This window comes from Molothrus aeneus, unplaced genomic scaffold, assembly GCF_037042795.1.
Source record: "Molothrus aeneus isolate 106 unplaced genomic scaffold, BPBGC_Maene_1.0 scaffold_36, whole genome shotgun sequence".
In the NCBI taxonomy this organism is placed as follows: domain Eukaryota; kingdom Metazoa; phylum Chordata; class Aves; order Passeriformes; family Icteridae; genus Molothrus; species Molothrus aeneus.
In genome coordinates this window covers 2,044,340-2,068,326 of record NW_027099027.1, presented here as the reverse complement: position 1 = coordinate 2,068,326, position 23,987 = coordinate 2,044,340, and the positions used below count along the sequence as shown (strand labels likewise).

Genomic DNA, 23,987 nt, shown 5'->3' with positions numbered 1-23,987 from the left:
TGATCCAAAACTCTTTTAAGGCTCTGGTGGGTCCTTTCCACCACGGCTTGGCCTGTCGGGGAATAGGGGATGCCGGTTTTATGTTCTATTCCCCATTGCTGCAGGAAGCTTCGCAGCTCCCTGGACTTGTACGCTGGGCCGTTGTCTGTTTTTAGAACTTTGGGGATGCCCAGGACAGCAAATGCTTGAAGCAAATGCTTCTCACAATCTGCCGCCTTTTCCCCTGTGTGGGCAGAGGCATAGACTGCGCCAGAGAAAGTGTCCACAGAAACATGAACAAACTGAAGCCGGCCAAAAGATGGAATGTGGGTGACATCCATCTGCCACACCTCACAACTTGATATACCGCGGGGGTTAGCTCCCAAAGGTATAGACGGGAGCTGGTGGGACTGGCAATGGGGACATGTAGGCACGATCGCCTTGGCCTGTTCGCGGGTTAGATGAAATTGCCGAACAAGGCCAGGGGCGTTTTGATGGAATCGCTGGTGGCTGATCTTTGCCTGACCGAACAGATCAGGGAGAGGGGCAGCTTGAACTGGAGCGGCAAGGGCGTCCGCGCGCCTGTTGCCCTCCGCAATGAACCCCGGCAAATCGGTGTGAGACCTGACGTGCATCACATAGTATGGTTGCTCTCGGTGGGAGACTAAATACACGAGCTTTGAGAGCAAGTTAAACAAAGAGATGTTTGATACCTCCTGCAATATGGCATTCTCAGCTCTGGACACTACACCTGCTACATAAGCCGAATCCGTAACAAGATTGAACGGCTCAGAGAACCTCTCAAAGGCCCTGACGACTGCGTCTTACTCAGCAATCTGAGGCGATCCTTCTACCTCAGTGATATCGGCCTCCCACCGCTGAGTCCGAGGATCCTTCCAAGTCATGACTGACTTGTGGGATGCTCCAGACGCGTCTGTAAAAATTGTCAAAGCCCTCAAAGGGGTTCTACTTTGAACCGATTTGATAGATAAGGTAAATTCCTGGTTGAATAATTTGTGGGCCGGTCGATCAACTGCAATTTGACCGGTGTAGCTGTCCAAAGCGAATTGAAGCATTTCATTGGTCTCAAGGAGGTGATCAAGCATTTTTCTTTTTAAGTGGCCCGAATCGAATTTTAAGGGAATGTGTATGCACTCAAAGTCCACACCTGCCAGCTCCCTGATCCGCGATCTGGCCTTTTGGATCAGTTCTGCCACCAGCTCGGCGGGCTGCGTCATCCTCTTGGACCTGTGATGGCTGAGGAATACCCACTCTATAATTAAGAGGGGATCCCCCGAGCCCCGGTCCTTGCCTTTGATGGTCACGTCCCATTGAAAAATCACCCCATGGAGGTGTGGCAGTCTACCCAAGATAACGAATTTAAATGGCAGACCCGGATGGCATCTGTGGGCCTGCCTGGCCGAGATGGAATTTTGGATTTTCTCTAGCGCTGCCTGGGCCTCTGGGGTAAGGGACCTTGGAGAACTAAGCTCCTCTCCCCCTTTCAATAAATTGAAAAGGGGGGCTAGGTCTTCAGTTGGAATGCCTAGCCAAGGCCTTACCCAGTTCAAGGACCCACACAGTTGGTGGACATCCGCCAGGTTTTTTATGTTGGTTTTAATAGCCAATTTTTGCGGAACAACGGTCCGCTTTGTTATTTCAAGACCCAGGTACTTCCAGGGTGGCATCCGTTGAATCTTTTCGTGCTGAAGCTCGAACCCTGCACCAATCAACGCATCGGTTGTCAAGTCAAGCGCGTGGGTAAGTAGGTCGCTGGTCGGAGCACACACCAAGATGTCATCCATATAGTGATATATGATAGTGTCTTTGGTGGCTGCACGTATCGGGGACAGCAAGGAAGCGACGTACCATTGACAGATCACTGGGCTGTTCTTCATGCCCTGTGGAAGGACCCGCCAATGGTAGCGCTTACTTGGGGCTTCACGGTTGATGGAGGGAACCGTGAAGGCGAAACACGGAGCATCGTCCGGGTGTAGAGGAATTTGGAAAAAACAATCTTTTATATCAATGACTGCCAAATTCCAATTTTGGGGGAGCATTGTAGGGGACGGCATCCCTGGTTGGAGAGGCCCCATATCTTTGATGATATTATAAATTTGGCGGAGGTCGTGAAGGAGCCGCCACTTATCTTTGTTGGGCTTTTTGATGACAAATACTGGGGAGTTCCACGGAGACGTGGTCTCCACCAGATTGCCCTTGAGTAGCTGCTCCTTGACGAGCTCGTTGAGCGCCACCAATTTTTGTTTGTTGAGCGGCCACTGCACTACCTGTACTGGTTTATCTGATCTCCAATTCAGCTTCCAGGTAGGGCGCTCATCAGTGACCGCTGCCCGAAAAACCTGGGGAGTCACTGGGAGGTCAATTCGGGCTCCCCATTGGGCCAAGAGGTCTCTCCCCCACAGGGGTTCCGCATAATCTAAAATGAATGGGCGCACTGAAGCCAATTGCCCATCCGGCCCCGTAATTTGTACAACGCTCTTTGATTGTCTGGCCAATTGTAAGCCCCCTACACCACGAACGTGCCCTGGCGCGGTTTGCAATTCCCAATGTGACGGCCATTCCCGGGAGGGAATGATCGTCACATCTGCCCCGGTGTCCAACAAGCCTTGAAGAGGCTTGCCCTCTCCCCCCTTAGAGATGTAACAATTTAGGTGTGGTCTTTCCCGCCCCAGGACTTGGGCCCACGCGACAGTTGGGTTGGCGTTCTCTGCTGGTGGACGCCCAATGGCCCAAGTCATCTCGGGGACAGGGATCGCTTATGCAACCACCTGTCCTTTGGGCAGGAAAATGGGGGGTTGGACACAGTGCAGCCCCATGGCGAACTGTCCCGGGTCCGATGGTAGGAGACCCGGGATTATGTTCACCTCGTGTGGTGTGTGTTTTGTGTCCCCGACAACGACGTACTTACACCTTATCCGCCCCCAGTTACCTGGGCACTCCGGGTCAACTGACACGAGTCGAAAGTTGGAGTCCTTGAGGTGGAGAGGCTCCGTCAGCTGCAACCTGAAGGGTTCAAAGGCAGAAAAGGTGGTTAGAGTCGGTGTCGGCCTGGGAGTACTGGTAAAAGTCAAATCCGGTAATAGAATGTCACAATCGGTGGACGGCGGTCCCTGATTCCTCCCCTCCCTGCGAGATGTTATCTTTCCCGCCTTATTTATGTCCTTGCGCAGGGGGGAACTGCGCTGTACTGTTAGTTTTTTGGCGGGAGTGTCCCCCTCTGTCCTTTAGCCCTCTTAAACTCATAAAATTCCCGCCGCAACGGGCAGTCTGGCATCCAGTGCCCGAGCTGGCCACACAGATGGCAAGGTGCGGTGGCAGCGGTAGCTCCAGGGGTAGATTGACGGCTAGCGGCTCCGGCGAAAGCGTCTCCCGGCGTCTCCTCCGCGGCGCCGACTCGGGGCGGTGGTGGTCTTCTCCTCTCTCCTTCTCTAGATGGTATGATGTGGACCTTCCGGGCGCAGACTTCGAGCAGGTCATGCAGCGAGGGGGACGGGTGCACCGGGAGGCTAAGGATGACGTCTCTACACGCGGTGTTGCAGTTGGAGGACGCCACCTCCCTGATGATGTGCTCCCGGGCACCTTCGTCGGCCACCTGCTGCTCGACAGCTCTCCTCAACTTCTCAACGAAGTCGAGGAATGGCTCTTCTGCGCCCTGGAAGATCTTTGAAAAGGAGAGAGAGGGGGCCGCCCCCGGCAGTGCCAGGAACGCTTTCTCAGCCGCACGGGCCGTCACCCGGAGCGCCTCCTGGGGTAGGGTACTCGCCTGCGAGTACCCATCCTCCCAGTTCCCGGTCCCCAAGAGCTGGTCAACAGCCAGGACATTTCCCATGAGGTCCACCCCGGTATGGGGTTGACCCCACAGGCCCGGGAGAGCTTCTGTCACTCCCCTCTTCCAGGCGGCCTCCCACATCGCCCGCTCGGTGGGATTGAGCGGGCAAGTGAAGAGGCGCCGGATGTCATAGGGGGTGACATCGGCCTCGGAGAGTGTCGCCTGCAACACTCCCCGGAAGTACTCGTTGTCCCGGCCATAGTCTTTTTGGGCCTTGACCAGCTCTTTGATTTGAGTATGGTTAAGGGGGACCCACTGCCTGCGCACCCCACCGTCCCCCTCAGGGTGGTAAACGACCGGGGCTGCCGATGGTATAGCAGCAGACCCCGGTCCCTGGTTCCCGACCCCCCCCCCCCGGACCCCGGACCGTGGGAACCGGAAGGGGGAGCGTGGGAACCGGAAGAGAGGGAGGCAGGGGCGTGGCTGGAAACCTGGGGAGGGAGGTCCGATGTTGAAGGACCCTCCCAGGAGGCGGAGTCAGGAGGTAGGACATGGTGATCGACAGGAGGCGGAGCAACAGGGGGTGGAGTCATGGGAGATGGTCTGGGAGGTGCCAGGGGAGGAGCTATGGTGGGAAACGGGGGAGGAGAAATGGGTGGGTAGGTGGGAGGAGGAGTGGGAGGTACGGAGGAGGGGTCTGGGAAGGAGGAGGGACTGGAAAAGGGGCAGGACAGAAGGGCGGGACTATGGGAGTGGCTGAGTGGCAGGAAAGGGTTGGGACTCTGTAGGAAGGGGTTCTGGGAAGAAGGAGGGGGTTTTCCCGCCAACTCAGCCATGCGGTCGCCTCCATCTTGGGCTCCCTGGGAGCCATTTTGAGTCATTGGAGGCAACCGGGGATAAACTGGGGATTTAGCAACTGGGGGGCATGAACTTGGGGATCTAACAACCGGGGACTGCGAACACGGGGGTCTAGAAACTGGGGATTTCGGGACGGGGACTGGGGAACCAGGAGAAGATGAGGAGTCCCTAGGAGTCTGGCCAGGACTCCTGTGGCGGGGGGACGGGGAATTCCGAAAGGGGCCAGGGGACGACTGAATCCCCTGCGCCTGGCTGGAAGGGCGAGCTGCACCCTTCAGAATCCCGGACTTGCTTTTAGGGTGATGGGGAGGAGGGTTAGGGGTAGAGGGAGCCGAACTTGACCCGGGGAGACAACTAAACGTAACTCTTGGTCTCTCTGAGTCCCCTTTTGCTCTCAAAATGTTTTTAACTTGAGTTGCCAAAAATGCCAATTGGGAGAGCGAGGCGTCCCCTGACCTAACCAACTCCGAGAGTCTCTTAGAGACTCTCCGCCAAAAGGCAGGATCTTGGATCAAGGCAGGGGAGACCTCGGGGAACTCAGAGGAGATCCATTTAACCAGTTTCTTAACTTCCTTTTTATTAAACGAAACACCCCCCCCAACAAGGACACCCGCAACTTGGAAAAAGAGCCCTTTCTGGGCTGCTGAGAGCTTAGCACCCATAGCTCTATAAGGGGTTATAATTCAGCAGCCACAGCCAAGCCTTCTCCGCACCAGCTAAGGAAAACGAAAAAACAAAAAGGGTGCCACCCACCGGCCCCTGTCTGGAACACTAAAGGGAAGGTGACGGAACACCGGGGGAAGAAAGAAGCGACAGGGAGAGAGACGGAACACTCACCAGTCCGGGGGGTGACGAACAGAAAACCAGGGCGGAGAAGGTCCTGCAGCAGGGACGACTCCGGGTGCTGGAGCTGCCGTCCGGGGTCCCCGGGGAGCGCTGCCTCAAAAGTGAGGTCTGCTCAACCTCGGGGTAGTTCTGCGTCCAAGGGATTTTGTAATCTTGCCCGTGGGGTCCGCGGGCCGATGGTCTTCTGAGCTCTACTGACCCGGAATGCTGGTCAGGAGCCGTCTGAAGAGGGGCCCCACGTTGGGCGCCAGAACTGGAGCAGCGGCCAGAAAATGAGTGAAAAGCCCAGGCTAGGAGAGAAGTCCAGCCGGTCTCCAGCCAACCGGGCACTGCCCAGACTCGAAATCTGGGCCCTGTGCCCAAGCGATGTTAGGCTTGAGGGCAGTTGGTCGCAGGCGAAAGTACTCCAAAGCTGCAGGCGTGGAAGAAAGGGCGACTCAGATCTTCGTGGGGAAGGAGGTTTTATTGGAAGGGGTAGTGCCGGGTCAGGGAGCTGAAGTCTGAGCCCTGAGGCAGGGAAAAGCCTCAGGTTTTATAGGGAATGGGTGGAGCCAGGAACAACAAATCAGAAGAGGGGTACAAAAGATACATCGAAGACTGACAACCATAAACAGCCAACGGGAGATGGTTGCGGGTGGGGCCTCGGCCCCTGAACCAATCACCCAACACCCCGGCCAGAAGCTTCTGGAAAAAGGGGCAGGGGTGCCGGGTGACGGGCAGGCGGCCAGGGGAGGGAGACAAACAAGATACATTGGGGGAACCATGGAAACGTGGGAGGGGCACTGTAATTGACAAGAACTGGAACTTGGGCAGAACCACTAATACATCAACGGGGGGAAAACTGAACAAACCTCGAACAAACCACAACAGGCGAGGAAGGACAAGGACAGCATGGGATTTGCCTCCGTGCCACAGGCAAGGGCAACGAGATCCCCCCAGGGCTGTGCTGCAGCCGGGGGCCGTGCTGGGCTGGGAGATGGAGCAGCACAGAGGGGAAAGGGGCACTGACTTCCTCCTCACCTGCCTCAGTGTCCCGGGGCATCTTCCTCTTCCTCGCAGCCTCCCAGGGGTTGGCAATGGGCAATCCTGGTTTGGAGAAAACAAGGGATGAGCATGTTGAGTTTGAAATTCTCTCTGCCCAAGTCCATCTCTACAAGTCACTGGCACCTGGGCCCCAGAAAAACCTCCCAAACACCAAAATTCAGCCCTGAAAAAGCCTTCCAGGAGTTCCCTGTCCCTGCTCCCTCCCCTCTGGTGTTCGGGGGTTCCCCCCTGTCCCAGCTGCTGGGGTCACCCTGACATTGGGGGTCCCCCTTCTCCTGGGTGCCCGCCCTGCCCAGGCTGCTGGCAGTGCCAGCAATGCCCAAAGCTCCCCCCTCTTGGCTCTCCCCATTTCGGGATGCCGGGGCTGTTTGGGCTCCCGGGCTCCCTTCTCCCCTCATTCTCTGCTCTGCGCTGCAGCGGCTCCAAGGAGTCCCCCCTGCCCCTCTCCAGGCTCTTGAGGCTCCCGCCAATGGCGGCGCTCCCCCCTCTCTGGCCTCCCCACTTTGGCCTCCTGGGGGACACAGGGCTCTGCTCCTCCAGGCTGCCTCTGCCGGCAGCCGCCACCGCCACCCCCCGATGTCCCCCCGAGGGGCCTTTTCCGCTCAGCCTTGGACTTCTTCATTCTCCAAACATCCCCCCAGAAACCCAACCCAGGGACCCCCCGGGATATCCGGGCCGGGCTCCCCCTGCCCGCTCACCTGCGCCATGGGGGGGGGCGATGATCCCACAGGTGGGGGCTGCGAATTCAGGCAAGGCTGGAACGCATGGTTCCCTCAGCTCAGCCTTGATCCGCCCTTGTCCCTCCTCTTCCTCTTCCTCCCATCCTCCTCTTCCATACCCCCTCTAGCTCCTCTGTGTTATCCGCACTGCGTTCTCAACTTCCATCCCTCCCCCTTCAATCCCTTCTCCTCCTCCTCCTCCTCCGTAACCCCACCTCCTTCTCCTCCTTCCATCGCTGCTCTCTCTCCTTTTCCATCCCGCCCCTTCCTTTCCTTCTCCTCCTCCTCCCCCCTTACCCCGCCTCCTCCCCCTCCATCCCTGCCCTTCCCTCCCTCCTCCTCCTCCCCCAGCAGCAGCCACACCCTCGGTGCCCCGTTCCCGCAGCCCTCGCAGCCCGCGGCAGCAGCGGCGATGGAGCCGGGACAGGTCGGCATGGGCAGCGCGGGGCTCTCGGCTGCTCCCAGCCGCTGCGGGCGGGGGGAACCCAGCCCGGGCCAAAGGAGAGGCAAACTGGGCAAACTGGGGGCTGCACATCCAAACTGGGCCTTGCTGGGGACCCTGCCTGGCCACTGCCAGCCCTTGGGGCTCCTCTCGGCACATCCGCCAGGGGGGAACGCACACAGGCCTGGGGGATCCCAGCAGTGGCAGCACTGCCAGGGACTGGGCTGCACTGGGATCGGACTGGGACTGACTGGGGCTCTACTGGGTTTGTACTGACATCATACTGGGATTGTACTGGGATCATACTGGGAGTGTATTGGGGATGTAGTGGCTGTGTACTTGGATCGTACTGGGAGTGACTGGGAATATACTGGCATCATACTGGGAGTGACTGGGACAATTCTAGGTTTCTATTGATATTTTACTGGTATCGTGCTGGGACGGGACTGGGTTTGTACTGACATCATACTGGGATCATACTGCCATGCCAGGGCAGACTGTGATCGCACTGATGGACACTGGGATCATACTGGGATCATACTGGGAGAGAGTAGGAGCCTGCAGGAGGCAACTGAGACCACGTTAGGGGCAAATGGGATATACTGGGATGATCTGGGATGGAGCAGCTGTGAGCAACTGGGATCATGCTAGGAGCAACTGGGAGGAACTGGGAGTGACTGGGAGCCTGCTGGGGGTGATTGGAAACTGCTGGGATTATACTGAGATGAACTGGGATCATGCTGGAGGTGACTGGGATCATTCTGGCAGTGAGTGCCACTACACTGAGGCTGACTGGGAGTGCTTGGGAGCAAATGGGATCATACTGGAAGGAACTGGAAAGATGCAGGAGGGAACTGGGCTACACTGGGACATACTGGGAGTGACTGGAACAAAAGTGAGGGTGAAAGAGAGCAACTGGAACCATGTGGAGCACAACTGGTTCAGACTGGCAGGGACTGGGAGCACACTGGGCTCATCTCTGGATCATACTGGGAGGGACTGGACTAATACTGGGAGGATCTGAGAGGGACTGGGAGCACACCCTGCACATCATCCCCCATACTGGGCCTGACTGGGAGCAACTGGGAGCACGCTGGCAGCAAATGGCATCATACTGGGACTGACTGGGCTGATCCAGGGAGCAACTGGAACCACACTGGAGGCAGCTGGAACCATACTGGGAGAGATTGGAAGCAACTGGGATTATACTGGGAGCACACTGGGAGGGCTGGCATGTGACTGGGATCAAACTGGAGCTTACTGGGATCATATTGGGGTTGAAAGGGAGCGACTGGGATCACACTTTGGGCTACTGGGAGCAGCTGAGGGAAACTGGGATGATGCTCCAAGCAAACTGGAGGAACTGGGAAAGACTGGATGCCTGCTGGGGGCAACTGGGATATACTGGGCATGACTGGGGGATCATACTGGGAGAACTGACACCTTACTGGGGCCACTGGCAGTGCCTGGGAATGACTGCAGACATGCTGGGGGCAACTGGGATATACTGGGAGTGTCTGGAACCATACTGGGGGGACTGGAACCACACTGGGAACAACTGGGACCATGCTGGGGAGAACTGGGACCACACTCGAGGCAACTGGGAGTGAGTGGAACCATACTGGGAGGGACTGGGATCATATGGGGAGGGACTGGGACTAGAGCAGGGGCAACTGGGTCCAACTGGGACCATCCTGGGAGTGTCTGTAACCATAGGGGAGTGATGGAAGCACACTGGGAACAGCTGGGCCCATGCTGGGAGCAACTGGGATCACTCTGAGGGCACTGGCATCAGACTGGGAGTGACTGGGAGCAACTGGGATTAGACTGCAAGGGACTGGGATCATACTGGGAGTGGCTACACTCATACTGGGATTATACTGGGTGTGAATGGAACCTGACTGGGGCTTACTGGGAGCTACTGGGCCCATGTTGGGAGGAAAATGTGACACTCTGGGAGCAACTGGGATCGGCTGGAAGGTTCTGGAACCATGCTGAGAGGACTGAGACTACAACTGGGGCAACTGGGATCATCCTGGGAGCAACTGGGGCCACCCTTTGAGCAACAGATGGAAACTGGGATGATGCTAGAGGAAACTGGGAGGAACTGGGAAAGACTGGGATCATTCTGAGGTAACTAAAACATACTGGGAGTGTCTGTAACCATCCTGGGGGCACTGGAACCACACTGGGAACAGCTGGGATCATGCTGGGAGCAACTGGGACGATGCTGGGGGAAACTGAATCTACCCTGGAGGCAACTGGGCACGACTGGGACCCTGCTGGGAGGGACTGGGACTATTCTTGGGGCTACTGGGATCATCATGGGAGGAACTGGGAACATCTGGAATTATGCTGGGAGCAACTGGGATCACACTGGGATCCCAGTGAGAGCAGCTGAGTCCATGCTGGCTTACACTGGGATCTCATTGAGAGCGACTGGAATCACACTGGGATTGACTGGGAGTGGCTGGTTTTGTGGATTTTGGGGGTTTTGGATTTTGGGGGATTTTCTTGGCATTTTGAGGGGGAGTTTTTCTGGGGGTGGTTAGGGGTTTATTGCAATTTCTTGTGGCTCTTTCTGAATTTAGGGGGTTTTACTGGGATTTTGTTGGGATTTTTTGGGATTCTCAGAAATTCCTGGGGTTTTATTGGGATTTTTAGGAGATTTTGGGGCATTTTATTGAAATTCTGGTGGCATTCAGAGGGATTCATTGGGGATTTGGGGATTTTTGGGGATTTTTGGTGGGATATGGGGGTGTTTTGTGGGGTTTTTTGGGTGTTGCCAGGATTTCCTTGGATCTTGGGGGAGATTTTGTGGGGCTTTTAATGGTTTTGGGGACATTTTGGGGGGATTTTCGGAGTTTAATTTGGATTTTTGGGGTTATTGGGATTTCAAAGGATTTTGTGGGTTTATATTGGGATTCTGGGGTGTTCTAATGGGATTTTGAGAGATTTAATTGGGATTTTGTGGGTTTTATTGAGACTTGTGGGGCTTTTAAGGAGATTTTGGTGCCTCTCAGCCCTTCCCCACACCAAGGGAATACCCCAAAGCACCCCTAAAATTCCACAAAAACCCCACAAAATCCCCCAAAATTACAAGAAAACCTTCCAAAACCCCAGAGAATCTCTGAAAATCTCAGTGGAACTCACCAAAATTTAAAAAACTCCCAAATTTTTCAATAAATCCTTCCCCAAAAAACCCCCACAACCCCAACAAAACAGCAAAAATCCAAAACCCCCCAAATCAACAAAACCCCCCAAAATCACATAACCATCTCAAACCTCAAAAATTCTCCCCAAAAACCCCAATGATTCCCCCCAAACTCACAACAAAATCCCCCAAAGCCCAAAAAAGCCACCCCCAAATCCCCAAAAACCCTCTCAAAACCCCAAAATCCCCACAAATCCCCCCAGACTCAGTGGGGCCGTCCTGGATCAGGGGGCACCGGCCGGTGGAACAGGAGCCACTTCAGGGGGCCCTGGGAGCTTTTTGGGGAGGGGGCACCATGGGAGACCCCCCCCAAAAACGGGGGGGGGGGAACCCCTGCTGTGCCCCCTCCCCCGAAACCCCCAGAGCCCGGTTCAGGGTGGGCCTGGGACCCCCCGGGATCCCCAAATCTCCCCCAGGACCCCTCCAGGAACGCCCAACCCCCCAGAGCTCCCCAAGGTTTGCCCAGGACTCCCCTGAGAGCCCCCAAACCCTCCGCAGGACCCCCAAAACCTCCCTAGGACTCTCCCCCCCCCCCCCCCCAGTTCTCCCCAGAATTCACCCCAGACCCACCTGAGACGCCCCCAAATCCATCAAACTGCCCCAAATCCCCCTCAGACGCCTCAATCCCCCCAAACCTCATGAAATCGCCTCAGACTCCTCGAAATTCCCCAGACCCACCTCAGAACAGCCCAGATCCTCTCGCAATCCCCCAAAATGCCCTCAGACTCTCCCAATTCCTCTCAGTTCCCCCTAAACCCACCTGAGAACGCTCCAGACGCTCTCCAGCTCCCCCCAAAGCTCCCTAAAGCCCCCTCAGACCCACCAAAGCCCCCTCAGACCCCCTCATTCCCCCCAAAGCCACCGCACACCCTCGTGTTTCCCGTCGATGCCCCCAGAAATCCCCAATTTCCCCTCAGACCCGCCCCAAACCCCCCCAGTTTGCCCCCGGCCTCACCTCAGGTCCGCTCTCCCTCAGAATCGCGCGCCTCCACCGCGTGTGCGGGCTCCCAGCAATAGCTGCGCGCCCCGCCCCGAACCAACCAATCAGCGCGCTGCACGTCCCTGAACTAACCAATCACGGCGCGGATCCCCTCAGCAAGGCCCGCCTCCCGCACGCCGTCCCAGCCAATCAGAGGCGAGCCGGAAGCGGCGCCCCCTTCCCCGCCGCCACCGGGACCCCCCGGGCTCGGGACAGGAGCGGGAGGGGCCTGAGAGGGGATCGGGGGGGGGCGGGGGAGGGTCCGGGTGGGTCTGGGGGGGCTTTGGGGAGGGGTCCGGGGGTTTGGGGGGTCTGGGGAGGGGTCCTGGGGCACTCTGGGGGGACCTGGGGGGTGCGGATGGGTCCTAAGAGGGGTCTCGGGAGGGGTCGCGAGACATGAGACACTCATGCCACAGCGTAAGCTGTAAGCGAAAGGAATTTTAAGAGCTGTTTTGGTTATTTCAGAGAAAGTTTAAAAGGGAGAAGCTGCTGTGTGATGTTATGATCGATTTTTGGTGCCAGAGTCCAAGGAGTTTAGGGCTGGAAATCCCAGCCCCACTGGATCCAAATGAGGAAATCACCTGGGCCTGTCCAACCAAGGTGTCACGTTGGTGAAATTAAAAGGCAAAACACGGTCCATAAGATAGAAAGGAAAGTGGTACTGTCTCAAGAAAACCTCTTAAGCAAGCCTGGCTGCACTTTTTATTCAAGAGAAAAGCAATGTTCAGGAGAAAATGAAAAGTGTTTTGCATGGCTGATCAAAGACATCTGGAAGATTTAGAAGAAAGCCCAGCAAGCTGCTGCAATTGATAAAAAAAGATTAATGCAGAGCAATTTTCTTGGAGATTGCCAGGAAAGAGCAGAATACCAGAGAGCAGAGAAAGGAATCCACCCTGAGGTGTCTTGTTCATCCCCAATACACTCCCAATATGATCCCAGTATGATCCCAGTCTGATGTCAGTACAAACCCAGTAGAGCCCCAGTCAGTCCCAGTCCGATCCCAGTGCAGCCCAGTCCCTGGCAGTGCTGCCACTGCTGGGATCCCCCAGGCCTGTGTGCGTTCCCCCCTGGCGGATGTGCCGAGAGGAGCCCCAAGGGCTGGCAGTGGCCAGGCAGGGTCTCCAGCAAGGCCCAGTTTGGATGTGCAGCCCCCAGTTTGCCCAGTTTGCCTCTCCTTTGGCCCGGGCCGGGTTCCCCCCGCCCGCAGCGGCTGGGAGCAGCCGAGAGCCCCGCGCTGCCCATGCCGACCTGGCCCGGCTCCATCGCCGCTGCTGCCGCGGGCTGCGAGGGCTGCGGGAACGGGGCACCGAGGGTGTGGCTGCTGCTGGGGGAGGAGGAGGAGGGAGGGAAGGGCAGGGATGGAGGGGGAGGAGGAGGCGGGTAAGGGGGGAGGAGGAGGAGAAGGAATGGAAGGGGCGGGATGGAAGAGGAGCAGGAGGTGGAGATAACACAGAGGAGGAGGAGGAGGGGGGATGGAAGAGGAGGAGCCGGAGGAGAAAAAGCAGTGAAGGAGGCGGGGTTAGGGGGGAGGTGGAGATAGGACAGAGGAGGAGCGGGAGTAAGAGGAAGAGGAGGGAAAAGGGCGGATCAAGGCTGAGCTGAGGGAGCCACACGGTCTCGATCCCTGCCTGAATTCGCAGCCCCCACCTGTGGGATCATCGCCCCCCCCCCATGGCGCAGGTGAGCGGGCAGGGGGAGCCCGGCCCGGATATCCCGGGGGGTCCCTGGGTTGGGTTTTTGGGGGGAAGTTTGGAGAATGAAGAAGTCCAAGGCTGAGCGGAAAAGGCCCCTCGGGGGGACATCGGGGGGTGGCGGTGGCGGCTGCCGGCAGAGGCAGCCTGGAGGAGCAGAGCCCTGTGTCCCCCAGGAGGCCAAAGTGGGGAGGCCAGAGAGGGGGGAGCGCCGCCATTGGCGGGAGCCTCAAGAGCCTGGAGAGGGGCAGGGGGGACTCCTTGGAGCCGCTGCAGCCCAGAGCAGAGAATGAGGGGAGAAGGGAGCCCGGGAGCCCAAACAGCCCCGGCATCCCGAAATGGGGAGAGCCAAGAGGGGGGAGCTTTGGGCATTGCTGGCACTGCCAGCAGCCTGGGCAGGGCGGGCACCCAGGAGAAGGGGGACCCCCAATGCCAGGGTGTCCCCAGCAGATGGGACAGGGGGGAACCCCCGAACACCAGAGGGGAGGGAGCAGGGACAGGGAACTCCTGGAAGGCTTTTTCAGGGCTGAATTTTGGTGTTTGGGAGGTTTTTCTGGAGCCCAGGTGGCCAGTGACTTGTAGAGATGGACTTGGGCAGAGAGAATTTAAACTCAACATGCTCATCCCTTGTTTTCCCCAAACCAGGATTGCCCATTGCCAACCCCTGGGAGGCTGCGAGGAAGAGGAAGATGCCCCAGGACACTGAGGCAGGTGAGGAGGAAGTCAGTGCCCCTTTCCCCTCTGTGCTGCTCCATCTCCCAGCCCAGCACGGCCCCCGGCTGCAGCACAGCCCTGGGGGGATCTCGTTGCCCTTGCCTGTGGCACGGAGGCAAATCCCATGCTGTCCTTGTCCTTCCTCGCCCAGAGCAGGAGCTGAGCATGGAGAGCAGGGAGGACAAATGCCCGCGGCAGAACCTGGTGGCAGAGGCCGTTTTGAGCGGCTCCACGGCGCAGGAAGCCAACGGGGAGGAAAAGGCCCGGAGATGCCGCACGAGGAGGGGCTGCAAACGCAGATGGCGGGGATGTGAGGGGGAAAGAGGCAGCCTGGGCCGGGAAGGCGGCCGGAGATGGAGCCAGAGCTCGGAGCTGGTGCTCCATGAGCAGCTCCATGATGGGGAGAAGCCCCACACATGCGTGGAGTGTGGGAAGAGCTTCAGGAGGAACTCCGAGCTGATCAGGCACCAGAGGACCCACACTGGGGAACGGCCCTACGAGTGTGGGGAGTGTGGGAAGAGCTTCAGCCGGAGCTCCCACCTGATCAGCCACCAGAGGACCCACACAGGGGAGAGGCCCTATGAGTGTTCCAAGTGTGGGAAGAGCTTTCAGACCAGCTCCCATCTTCTCCTGCACTATCAGAGTCACACAGAGGAGAGGCCCTTCCAATGCCCCGACTGTGGGAAGGGATTCAAGCACAACTCCACCCTTGTCAAGCACTGGCGCATCCACACTGGGGAGAGGCCCTACGAGTGTGATAAATGCAGGAAGAGGTTTCAGACCAGCTCCAATCTCCTCCTGCACTATCGGATTCACACAGATGAGAGGCCATTCCGCTGCTCCGACTGCAGGAAGGGATTCAAGCACAACTGCAGCCTCATCATTCACCAGCGCGTCCACACAGGGGAGAGGCCCTACGAGTGTCCCCAGTGTGGGAAGAGCTTCTCCTGCAGCTCTAACTTGACCCGACACCAACGGAGGCACCGGTAAGGGAAGCCCTGCGAGTGCCCCGAGTGCGGGAAGAGCTTCGTGTGCTGCTGCAGCTCCGTCCCCCACTGGAGGAGGCACTTTGGGCACAGCCCTGGTCACTCACATTCCCTGTGATCCATGCTGGGAACACACCTGGCTGCTTCTCCTTTGGTTTGGCCTGAATTTTTTTCTCTTCTCCATCTCTCTGTCCTCCAAAAGTCTGGAGGGATGGAACAGTCACCTCAAAACCACTCAAATTCCACTGAAAATAACTGAATGTTAACCCCAAAGGGCTCAATTCCACCTCAGATTGCTTGTTCCTTCCTCAAAAAACTCAATCCCAGGCCAAACTCACTCCATTCCACAGCTGTCAAGTTGAGATGGAGTTGGAAGGAGATTGGGAGAAGTGGGATCCCAATTTAGAGCAATGGGATGGGGATTGTGTGGGCCTGGGTGTGTGGGATGTATTTGATAGCAAAAAAAACTTTCAGAGTTACTGATTTCTGTCCCATTTATTTTCAGTCAGTTCTGTTTGCAGAGTGCCACCTTCTCAGCTGATTCAATTCCTATAAAAATCCCATTTTTTAAATCATCTAACCCAAACAGTCCAAAAACCAATATCAAAATAAAACCACCCGCACACAATTAATATTTTCAAAATAATTTTAATTTTTCAAGAGTACTTAAGGATGTTATTAAAGTTTAATTGTTTGGTTGAAATGTCTGAGAAATTATAGTGGTGTTTGGTTTTGTGTTTAGTATATTTGTAATATGAATTGTTTAACTAAGAGGTGTTAGATTGCTTGTTAGTTTCTTTAGATTTTTTTATCTAAAGTACATTAGTCATCGAGTTAAAATTTTCAAAAGGTATTTCTTGATATATAATTTGTTTATTTATATGCATTGTTAATATTATAGTAATACTATTTTTGGTTTGAGTTAAATCATAGTTGGAGTATTGTAAAGAAGAGTTGAGATTTTTTTTATTATAATTTATTTAATTTCAATTATTATTTCTTTGGTTATAATTTTATTGCAATTTGTTGAGGGGATAGGAAGGAAGTTCAAGGGCAGGAACATTTTTTCCTGGCTGGGAACTGGAATTTCAGACCCTGGGAGTGTGTGCAGGACCCCACAGACTGGGATCAAATATGGGCTGGGATCAAATATGGGCTGGGATCCTATGGGTTGGGACTCCACAGAGTGGGACCATATGGATCAGGACCACACAGACAGGGATCAATTGGACTGGGATCAAATATGGACTGGGACTGTTTCTGAAAGTAACTTTGTTATAAGTTTTTATTTCTGTTGTTAATTAAGCTCAGTGAAAAGGCTGCTTGTGTTAAACTGCCTGCTTGGGTGGGATAACATCCAATGCACACGGGATGAGGACACCTGTACAGATCTGCCAACTATCAGCACTCCCCGTCTGAAGGCAGAGTGCACCAAGGCCCAAAAACTGGAGGTGATAAAGAGAAGGAGCCAAAACCACAGCCAAGAAACACACATGCTCTGAAAAGGCAGACCCAGGGAGGGGCCATGTAAAATCATTCCTGGAATATGTAAAGTAGTTTATGGATATGCATGAGGGTCTATGAATATGCACCAGGCTGATGTAAGGGGAAAGGTATTTCAGGGCGATGCAGATTCCTTGGTTGTGGTTTTAGTCCATTCTTATCACCTCCAGTTTTTCGGCTTTGCTCCACTCTGACTCTGAGAAATTGAGGTTTTGGGATTTTTAGTATGTTGTGTATGGAAGCAAAATGGAGGGCACAGTGTTTTGTCCTGGGTTTCTTCTTCATGCTTCTTCCTTCTTCTTCATGGGTTTGGGTGGCTTTTTGTAATTGGGCAGAAATTCCACATTGCAGGCTCTTTGGGATCAGTTACTAGGTTAAAAGGGAAAATAATCTAGGTGTCAGTTCCTAATTGGATACTTTAGTCTTTAAAGACCTTGGAACAAGAGATTGTTGGCCATTTTGTGCCTTCTAATGAAAAGCTGCTGAACTCCCAGTAATGAGGCTGTTTTACTGATAAGAAATAATAAACACTTGAGTCTGAACATGAATTACTGTCTCAAGTGCCTTCAATCCAGAGCCAGTGAAACCGACAACTGGTACCCCACAGCTTGAGGTAGTGCCAAGGCAGAACTTGTTCATGCTCTTTTCCCCTGGTGATTTTCTACTCCCGTCCAGACTCTGATAGCAAAGCCGTGCTGGTGACAAAAGATTGACCTTGGCATCCTGGGGCACTTTCTGGGTGGGTGTTTGAATCTGCTTTTCCAGGCCTCGGGCTGAGCAGGGTGAGGCCGAGGCCTGGGCCCCTCCAGTCGGCGCCGGGAGCCCCGGGGCAGCGGCGAGGGGCGGCCCTGAGGGGCGGCACAGGGGGCATTTCCCCCGAGCGGGCGGGCGGGCGGGCGGCGGGGAAAGGCGCCCTGGGCACAAGGGCAGGCACAAGGGCCCCGGCTCTCTGCAGTGCGGGCGGCCCAGCGCCAATCGCTGCTCCCGGAGCTGCTGCCAGGGCCGGGTCTCCTCCCCGCCGCTGACTCTGCACCTGCAGCGCTGCCTCCGCCTCTGCCGGGCTCCCCGGCACGGACGGCAAGGACGTGGACACGCTGCAGCAGGGGCCCAGCAGGGACACCCAGATGGTGCCAGGGCTGCAGCTCCTCTCCTGCAAGGAAAGGCTGACACAGCTCGGCTTCTTCAGCCTGGGAAAGAGACCCAGCCTTGATCCAGCTGTGGCCTTCCAGTACCTGAGGGCAACACACAAGAAAGCTGGACAGGGACTTTGTACGAGGGCAGGCAAGGACAGGACAAGGGAGCGTGGATCCAAATTGAGAGAGATTAGGTTTAGGTAAGGGATTCAGTAAAAAGACTCTCCTGGAACAGGTTGCCCAGAGAAGGTGGGCATGTCCCGTCCCTGACAGTGTTCAAGGCCAGGCTGCATGGAGCTCTAGACAAGCCGGTCCAGTGCAAGGGGTCCCCAGCCACAGCAGGGGGGTTGCAGCCATGGGATTTTCCAGATCCCTTCCAAGCCAAACCATGCCACGACTCCATGATTCTGGGATACTTCCCCTCCTCATCCTCTGGCAGAAAAAGAAACTTGGCCCCAAGTTCCACACTGCAGACCATGTCTTTTGACAGCCTGCAACTGTGTCAACAGAGACAGAGATGACATTACTGACACGATTTCTCTTTTCTACTTGAAAAGTAAATGCTCTGCTCCTGTCCACTCTGGCAAAATTGTCACAAGAGGCAATTGTTCCCCATGAAATGCTTGGTCTCATGCAAAGAAGAAAGAAGCCAGAAGCCAACACTCTTCGTTATTGCTACATTGTTTTCTTTGGTTACTTCTCTAATAGGAATGACTTTGGGGTGTGATTTGTTTGTTTCTCTCTTTTGTTCCTAGGGGCGCGCGGCGGCTCCTCCGTTGGGTTCGCGGGGGCAACAGAGGAACGGCCGCGAGCTCCGGCGGCTCCGCAGCAGCAGCAGCAGCAGCAGCAGCAGCAGTGCTTCTCTTGATTGGTTTTCCACTCAACTTCCCACTCGCTCCCCATCCTCTTCTCCCTCTCACACTCACTCTACTCCCATCCCGTGCTGGGCTGTGCCGTCCATGTTCTGCCTCTCCCAGCCCGGCTGATGCCGCGTCCCGCAAGGCGCCCTTCGGCGGGGCCGCCCCGTGCCCGCCCCTGCCCGGCCCGCTGTGGTTCCGCCTCGGCCGGGCTCTCTCCGTCCTGGCTGTGGCGCCGCTGGAAGAGCCGCTCGCTCTGGTGCTGGCGGAGCAGTGTGGGCTTTTGGCTGCACCTGGCGCTGGCTCTGGCCCAGCCCCGGCCGAGGCCCTGGGCCTGAATGAAGCCCCTGCCACGGTTCCGCCCGCAGCCGCCCCGCGGCCGCCCAGCTCCCGCCCCGTGGCCGACAGCGTGGCCGGCAGCTGCCCCGCTCCGAGCTCCGCCACTCGCCAGCTCGGCCGCCGGCCCCGAGCCGCCGCAGCCCGGGGCAGCTCAGCAAGCAGCAGCGCGCCGGGCGGGCGGGTGCCCCGGGCAGAAGAGCGGCAGCGCTGTGCCGCCCGCAGGGGCAGCGGCGGCTGCGGCAGCGTTTACTCCGGTCCCCGCCTCGCCGACAGCGCCCCGGGAAGAGACGGGGCCGGCTCGGAGGGCGGCGGGCGATGAGCTCAGCCTTGGCTCGCAGGCGGCCATCAAGCGAGTGTCCCGGGAGCGCATCTCGGAGTGGGCGCGGCTGGGGAGTGAGCGGGGCCAGCGGGAGGAGCCGGCGGGGCGTGCCGGGCGGGGCTGAGGCGAGGCCCGGCAGGGCGGCAGCCGGAACGCTGCAAGGGCAGCGAGCGTGGAGTGAGCGGGGGCTGCGCAGCACCCTGGGCCGGGCCATGGCGAGCCGCGGCGGGGCCGGGCAGGGGCTGCCCGAGGCGCAGCGCAGCATCGGCCCCACTGATGGCATCGCGGTCCCCCCGCAGCGCAAGGGCGCCCTTGTGCCCCTGGAGCTGGCGCTGCTGTGGAAGGTGTCGCGGCCTGGCTTCCCTGGCGTCGTGAGGCTCCTGGACTGGTTCGAGGTGCCCGAGGGCTTCGCGCTGCTCATGGAGCGTCCGCAGCGCTGTCAGCACCTCTGGTACTTCCTGCACGAGTGGCGGTTCCTGACGGAGCCCGTGGCGCGGGGGCTGTTCCGCCAGGTGCTGGAGGCCATGGGGCACTGCAGCAGCCGCGGCGTCCTGCACCGCCACATCAAGGCCGAGAACGTCCTCATCGACCTGGCCACGGGTGAGGTGAAGCTCATCGACTTCGGCTGCGGCACGATCCTCCAGGACACGTTCTACACCCGGATGTCAGGTGAGCCCAAAGCCGGGGCCCAGCCGGGCAGCGGAGTTCCCCCCTTGGCTAGCAGAGGGGGAAGAGGGAGGGAAGGAAGGAGGGAAGGAAGGAGGGGGAATCCACCTTCAGCCAGCTGCAGCCAAGTTGCTTTGTGGCAGGGCAGGGGCTGGCTGTTGTGGAACGGGAGCTGGCTGGGAGGGAGGGAGCAGCATGGGCCTGATGAGCTGCGCCTGTGTCCCATAGGAACGCCGGAGTACAGCCCACCGGAGTGGATCCTCTTTGGCTGCTACCATGGCCACCCAGCCACCATCTGGTCCCTGGGCATCCTGCTCTATGAGCTGCTCTGAGGGCACCTTCCTTTCCACAGCAACGAGGACATTGTCTGGGGCCAGCTCTTCTTCCCACCCTGGGTGTCTCAAGGTGGGGATGCGCCTTCAAGGCACGAGGGGAAGAACAAACGGGGTTGGGAGGGGCGGCTGGCACATAAGCGTCCTGCTCTTGCAGCTGGTGAGGAGGTGCATCTCCTGGGCTTAGCTGGAGGAGGTGGCACCTGTGCCTCTGTGCTGGTGTCCTCCGCAAGACAGGATTGATAGGAAACTTTTGGCTGCAGCTCTGAGCACTCCTGGTGTGGCCTGGGCACTGTGGAATGTGGTTGAGCATGGACAGGAGCCTTGTCCCGCTGAGCGGCGGTTTCTGGTTTCTCTCTGCAGAGTGCCAGCACCTCATCAGGTGGTGTTTATGCATGGAGCCCACAGACAGGCCAGCTCTGGCAGACCTTTTTGAGCATTCTTGGCTGCAGGAGCCCTGCCTGGCCCAGGAGACAGCAGAGATGCCTCCCTGTGCACAGTAGGATCCAGGAGCCCAGCAAGCAGCAGCGGCACGCGTCTCGTGGCGCTGGAAGAAAACCCCGGAGCATTTCCCTGCGGCCGCGGCACGGAGGAGAGAGCGCAGCCGAGGAGATGCTGCTTCCGCTGGTCCCCGCGAGCTGTGGAGGGAGCAGCTCCGTGCTGCCCTTCCCATTGGAGAAGTGGTGGCAGTGCGGTGAAGGTGCCACGGACTGGGACAGGGGAAACATCCCCCTGCAGCTCAATGGCATCGTGATGTCCCCGCAAGCCGAGGCACAGCTGGCGTGTTCTTCTGGAGCACGACGTGGAGCTGGGAACACCATCCTGGAGCTGGCCGCTGGCGGGGCAGAGCCAATTGGCTTTGGCTGCGGCCCCTGCCTGGAGGACACGCTCTGCGCCCCGATGGAATCAAGATGAGTCCCCTGCGCCAGCGGGGGGATGCTGGTGCTCCCAGGCACGGCAGGGCTCGGCCTGGCCACGCGCCGGAGGTTCCCCGCTCGGCGGCGCTGGGGAATATTAATTTTTCCGCCGGCCGCCGAGCTGCTTTTTGGCAGGACAGGGGATGGATGTTGTGGAAGGGGAGCTGGCTCCTGGCCTTGCTGACAGCTTCTGCCAGCCAGCCTAGCACGGGCTGAGGCGGGGGCAGCCAGCCTGACAAAAGCATCCATCCATGTGGATGGGGGCAGCAGAGGGGGACGGGTTCCGAAGCCGTGCCCCAGCTGGTCTGCTCTGCAGGCCCTTGAGGAAGGGGTGCGTTTATGGGCGGGAAAGGTGGGGATTTTCCCCACCTGTGGACAGGTTTAATTCTCACATGGAGTGGTCAGACCCTCCTCAGGCCCATGAAACGGTGATAGGCTTTGTGCTTTTTCTGTTTCCAGATCTTGTTTTGAATTGACTTTAGTGCAATTGTTCTTTGTTTTTCCCAGGAGGATTACACCTGGTGCCCGGACCGGACGGGGAAGCGCCTGCAGCGTCCGTGGAGCTCGTCCAGTGCCAGCGCTGCCCCAGGGGCCACGGTCTGCAGGGACAGCCCCTTCGAGAAGGACGAGGACCTGGTTTGGGATCGGCTCCTCTCCTGGCAGCAGCTCTCCAGAGGTGGGCACCCGGCTCCACAGCTCGGCTGGCAGAAGGGCTCCGGGCAGGGGGCAGCGGGCACACGGGCATCCCACTCTTGCAGCTGCTGAGGAGGTTGCTGTGCCGGGATTAAGCAGAGGAGGTGGAACGTGGCCTGCCCCGCTGCCCTTCTCTAAAAACAGAGAATGGGTCAGGAGGTTTGGGCTCTGAGCACAGCCAGCAGCCTGGCCAGGGCAACGGCCATGGCGGGACAGGGGGACAGGAGCCTGCTGCCACTGACCGTGGCTCTCTGGTTTCTCTCCGCAGGCTGCCAGCACCTCATGCCATGGGAACGGCACCGCTCGGCCTGCCAGGCTGGGAGGGCTGGAGGGTGGCCGGTGTTCATTTGCTGTCAAAAATAAATTGGGTTTTTTTGTCATTGTCATCATCAGACCGTTTCTTTCCTCCTTTTCCAAGCTCTTGGCCTCCCTTCCTCCAGGGTAATCTTTTTTCTCCTTCCTCAACTGCTTGATGGCATTTGGCAGGGGGGGTTAAGCAACGTGAAAAATTCAACAACAGCTCCTGTTGCCAACTGCAGCAGCCCCTTCAAGAGCCCTGAGCTTCCACCAAGGTCAGTGTGTGCCTTGCAAAAGGAAGTGCTTTGCAGTGATGGGGTTGTTGCCCTGCTGCAAAAGCTGGGAGGAAATCAGAAATGGAAAAATGGCAATTGGGCTCAACCACCGCCCAGGTTTTTCATCTTTTCCCTCTTCTCCGTGATAGGCAGGCAGGGCTGGACTCCAGCAAGGTTCAAGTTCTTGGTGCTCTATGGCATCAAAGGGATCAAGGAAACTCTTGTATGCAGGGACTACAACAGGGCTACTTGTGAGAACCCAGGAAATTCCTCTGGCTGCCCTGGATGATTTGAGCCCCTGCCCAGGGCGCTCAGAGACCCTGACACAGAGCCCAAGACCCCTGTGCCTTTGATTTAGCCCTTGGAAAAAACAACCTTATATGAAGAATTGCAAGCCATGACAGTTTACGTAGAATGATAGTGAATTTATCCCAGGGTGAAAAATAGATTGTTGGGGTTTCTAGAATGGGGCTTCAGGGGCCAAGATGGAGGAATCTGGCCGTGTCCAGCCTTTCTCCTTCTTGGCCTCCATCTTCTGCTGTGATGGTGGCACTTTTAGATTGGTTTAGAGTAGAAGCTCACTGTCTAACATAGGTGATAGGTATTGGAAAGTAATTGTAAATATTGTACAGGTAGTTTTTAGGATAAAAAGATAACACCGCCCTGGGGCAGGCAGAGTGCCTTAGACTGTCTTGCTGAGCGGACCTTGGCAGGACAGGAGAAAGAATTTCATAGATAAGAAACAAGAAACAACCTTGAGAGCCAGAAATGAAGAGCTCTGACTCCTTCTTCAAGCGCCGGGCTGGGAAAAGAGACTTTGGAACTTATCTCGGGCTCACTCTGACCAGTGAGAGACCCCGAGAGCATGAGTCCGTAAGACGAAATACTGAAGGATTGGCTCCAAAACATAAATATCCTTGTTGGCTGTGTCTTCTTGACCAAGAAATCCTTCAAAGCTCTTGTAACTACAAGTCTTGCGGCCCTGTGAGCCATGCGGTGCAGATGGGAGCCAAACTCACCCTTCCTGTCTATGGAGAAGAGAAGAATAAGCAATGGCATCATCTGAAAAACTCAGAGGTCCGCTCTCTAGCTCCTTCCACTGGGACTTGCTCTGTTTGGCCTCTAAAAGCTGGAGCCACTTTCGGGGCAAATTTGGAGACCTCATCTCTGGGTGGATGGAGCAGCTAGTATTTTCCCAGTTGCTGGCAATGCTTCTCCAGGCCCTGGCTGTAAAACGGGGCTGCCCAGCAAGTGCGGATCTGCAAGATGATAAACAATTGTCTTGGTTTGAAAAGAGAGGTGTCTGCTAAGGAAGGCAGAAGGCTTCTCTGAAATGGAAAATGTCAATCCCCTCCCTTCAAATGATTCTCATTTAGAAATTCAAATGCTCTTGG

The 23,987-nt window shown here is 57.0% G+C and overlaps 1 protein-coding gene and 1 pseudogene across 1 annotated transcript in view; one reads left to right on the top strand and one right to left on the bottom strand.

Moving 5' to 3' along the window:
* The window catches only part of LOC136570728 (uncharacterized), a 2,607,743-nt pseudogene that overhangs the window by 561,183 nt on the left and 2,022,573 nt on the right, over positions 1–23,987 (top strand).
* LOC136570729 (uncharacterized) overlaps positions 1–23,987 on the bottom strand; it is a 2,347,277-nt gene that overhangs the window by 412,962 nt on the left and 1,910,328 nt on the right.